We start from the raw sequence: 4,304 nt of genomic DNA on the forward strand, positions 1-4,304 counted from the left end.
CCCTTCTCCAGGGGATCTTCCCGACCCAGGGATTTAATCCAGGTCTCTTGTATTGCAGGCAGATTCTTTACCATCTGAGCCACCAAGGAAACCCCGGTGTTTTATAGGTACCAACAAAACAGTTGTTTACAATGAGAATAATTTATTAGTTTCTCTAATTTTAAAAGGATCCATCATTTGGCCACTGAGTAAGAACAGGAAAAGACCTCTTATAGGCCTAATATAAACAAACACACACACAATAGAGCAACCTAGTAAGACCATGTAGGACATTTATATCTCAGAGACACGGAGAAGTCACCTTCCCCCTAGAAGGCCGTGCTTAAGGTTTAACCAAGCCAGCTTTTAATTTTTAACTGCCTATGCCTTAAAGAGCCTCCTCAATATTTAGGGCGAGATTCAATTTCTCCAGTTAACTAGGTACTCACAAGAATTTCTCAGAGAAAGAATTTCTTGGAGAAAGGTACATTTCTTTCTTTAGAGATTTCAGTCATTTTCAAGACAAAAAAAAAAGAAGGTACATAACTTTGTTGGTTGCTTGAACTAAGGATAATGACGATTGTTTTTTTACAAAAAAGAAGGTACATACTTTTGTTGGTTGCTTGAGCTAAGGATAATGACAATTGTTTTTTAAATGCCAGTAGCCTCTTTCCATCATAAGAAGTAATAAAATCTAGATCTTAAAATTGGACTTAAGGTTTTATTTCTCATATACTATTGATCATCTTACTGCACCTTCTTGATAATTTTTTTTTTACAGCATCCTGTTTTTCTTTCATAGATACTCTAGTTTATCTATGAGGAAGTTTATTATAATTTATGAGGCGTTTCCCTCTTCTCTGTTTCCTCCGTATTGTTTTTTTCCCAGCCACAGACAGAGCCCAGATGTTCATAGATCTCTGCCTGTCTCGTGTGTCCATCCACACATGTATCTGTATATCTCTGGTGGCTCAGGTGGTAAAGAATCTGCCCATAGTGCGGGAGACCCAAGTTTGATCCCTGGGTTGGGAAGATCCCCTGGAGAAGGAAATGGCAACCCACTCCAGTATTCTTGCCTGGGAAATCCCAAGGACGGAGGAGCCTGGTGGACTACAGTCCATGAGGTCACAAAGAGTTGGACACGACTGAGTGAATAAAGACAACAACATCTCAACGGAAGGAGAAAGGCAAAAGGTGTGTGTGGGGAGGTATCTCTCATGTAAAAAGTCCAAAATACAGTTTTACCTGAAGTGGTTAGTCCGAGTGTGGCTGTGAAGGGCCAAGCAAGGGATGGCACACAGGAGTGGCCCTTGGTGCTGACTGGGGGCCATGGCAGACCAGTTACCAGGCTCCTGAGACCAGCCCTGCATTGGGAGGGGTGGGGAAGGGCACAGGCCGGCCCTCCTCCCAGTTAGCAGGGAGATGGTGGAATCCCCTCCGTGGTCTTCCCCCTGGGAGAAGCAGTAGCCCTCCTTTATTTCGAAGTGCACCGGAAGGTTGCTGGCCGTCACAGAGCCTGGGACCTGCAGGAGCTGCTTCCTGGAGTCAGGGCTACTGTTCTCTGGCTCCAGAGGCCTGGGGGCTTGTGGGCCAGGCTGCTGCCTGGGTCAGGAAGGCTCCTGTTGGGCACTGTCACCGAGGGGCAGAACAGATCCAGGAGGGCGCTGGTGTCCACGTGGAAGCCGTGCCTAGTCTGCCTGGTCTGCAGGTCATCCAGGTTGGAGTATGTGGATCCAAGTGGTCCTTGAGCTCGGTCCCTGACTGGACTCGGTAATGCAGACAGCAGGAGGGGCTGGGGAAGAGACGGGCGCCCCCAGACCTCTGCGGGGAGTGAGCCAAACTGTCCAGGTGGGTTAGGCTGAGGCACCTGATGGGGGGCGGGGGTGGGGCCGGGAGGGGCAGGGACTGTGGGGAGGGCGCTCCCCCCAACCCCCCATCTGTAAAGGGTGTGGTCGATGTGGCCTGGGCGGCAGGCTCAGATTCTCCCACAGAATGGAGTCAATGACGGTGGCTGGGCTCTAAAATCACTGCAGCTGGTGACTCAGCCATGAAATTAAAAGACGCTTGCTCCCTCGAAGAAAAGCTATGACCAACCTGGACAGCACATTAAAAAGCAGAGACATTACCAACAAAGGTCCGTCTAGTCAAACCTATGGCTTTTCCAGTAGTCATGTATGGATGTGAGTTGGACTATAAAGAAAGCTGAGCAACGAAGAATTGATGCTTTCAAACTGTGGTGTTGGAGAAGACTCTTGAGAATCCCTTGGACTGCAAGGAGATCAAACCAGTCCATCCTAAAGGAAATCATCCTGAATATTCATTGGAAGGCCTGGTGCTGAAGCTGAAACTCCAATATTTTGGCCACCTGAGGCAAAGAACCAGCTCATTGGAAAAGACCCTGATGGAATGAATGATTGAAGGTGGGAAGAGAAGGGGACAACAGAGGATGAGATGGTTGGATAGCATCAGGGAGGTGATGGTCATGAGTTTGAGTAGGCTCCGGGAGGTGGTGATGGACAGGGAGGCCTGGCGTGCTGCAGTCGGACACAAATGAGTGACTGAACTGAACTGAGCTGGAGACAAGGGAGTCTCCACCACGGAGGATGGATGCCTGCGACCAAGACTGGAATCCTTGCCCCAGGGGCTCTGAGGTGGGCTGGGGGGTGGGGGGACACCTTGATTCCAACCAAGGGCCTGCTGGACAGGGGCCTCTCTTTGCCAAGGGGCTGCTGGGGGCAGCTCAGTGATGTCACAGATGATGGGTCCAGGGCTGGCAACAGCATCTGGGGAGGAGAGGCTGGGGCCGCTGTAGGCCAGGCGGGAGCCTCATAGGGGCTGTAGTGGACCTGCTCTAGGGAGTATTGCCAGCTATTCTGGGGCTTGGGATGTGACGATCCGCCGTCTTCAGCATCACCGGGATCGTTCTTATCACCTGCAGGATCCGGCTGGACGTGCCAACCGGATGAGAACGTGGACGGGCCTGGCGTGCTTCTGCGGCAGGCCGGCCACCTCCCGCCATGGGGCCTCGTCCTCTGCTTCATGCGGGGTGGGTTGGGGTCTGTGCTCTCCTGCTTCCCCTTCATCCATGGAAAGGCGGTCAGCAGCCTGGTGACACTGTCCTGGCGAAGCTTTATGTCCTCACTCCTCAGGGTGGACGCACGGTCACTTCCCTCCTGACTGTTCTCCAGGAGCTACTCCTGGCCGTGCAGGAAGCGCGGTGCTGGCACTCGGGGTCATCGACTCTGGCCTGACCCGGCTGCCGGTCTCGATGAGGACCACCTTCCGGAAGCCACAGGGGTCGAGCCGCCGCACGAGGCTGGCCACGCCTTGCTCGGGGACTCAGGCAGCCAGCCAGCCTGGTCGAGCACGAGGACACAGCTCTGCGTGTCTGTCAGGGGTCACTCAGGAGGGTCCACGGCTTGACCAGAAAGGCCGGATTGTTGCTGGGCCCGCTTGAGCCAGGGGCCGTCGGTGGGATGGAGATCCGTCTGACCGGAGGCCGCGCAGGCGCTTCCGGTACCGGCCCCGCGACCGGCGGGGACCGCGTGGCCGCCGCCATCTTGCAACAGGCGCGCTCCCACCAGCTCCGCCGGCTCTCCTCCTTGTTGCTTTTTATTTTAATTTTTTGTTCCTGTCCAAAATCTCCCTTAAATGCCTAGTGGTCTTGACCTGAAAACTGACTGCTTAAAAGCAAGCCACCCGCAAGCTGGTGGGCCACTGTGGTATCCAGGTGGGAACTAGTAGCCTTACTGTGAGTTATTCAGAAACAATCCATACTTTAAAAGTTTTGAATCAGGGGCGTCCCTGGCTGTCCAGTAGTAAAGACTGCCTTCCGATGCAGGGGGTGTGGGTTTGATCCCTGGTGCAGGAGGGATCCGAGGTGCTAAGATCCTACCTGCTTTGTGGCCAAAAAACCAAAACGTAAAACAGAAACAATATAGTAACACATTCAGTAAAGACTTTTTAAAGATTTTTATTTGAATCACATCCAAACATCTGTATCTGTGGGTATTTTTCTTTGAGGGATGCAGTTGCCTCCAAGCATCAGACTCCTGGGTGATTGAAAGTGGATTGCCGGTCTTCTGGGATCCGGCTGGGGAAAGGAGGCTGCGGGTTCACTGCTTGGGATATAGGCCTCCCATCAATAAAAGTCTCTGTATTCAGTATGGAGCCTCCTCTGCTCTCCCTTGGGTTTGAGGTCCCCAAGGCCAGATTTGTGTGGTTTGGCCCTGTTTTGCAGAAAGTTTTCACTTTCGTCTCAGGCTCAAAGGATTTGTTAACAAAATAAGCCACTCGTTTTATACAGATAAATAATACAGATATTT

At 51.9% G+C, this 4,304-nt stretch overlaps 1 pseudogene; it reads right to left on the reverse strand.

Moving 5' to 3' along the window:
* Positions 1–1,202: 1,202 nt before the first annotated feature.
* On the reverse strand, positions 1,203–3,538 carry LOC112578773 (annotated as a pseudogene).
* Between the last annotated feature and the right edge of the window lie 766 nt (positions 3,539–4,304).

This window comes from Bubalus bubalis, chromosome 2 (assembly GCF_019923935.1).
Source record: "Bubalus bubalis isolate 160015118507 breed Murrah chromosome 2, NDDB_SH_1, whole genome shotgun sequence".
NCBI lineage: Eukaryota > Metazoa > Chordata > Mammalia > Artiodactyla > Bovidae > Bubalus > Bubalus bubalis.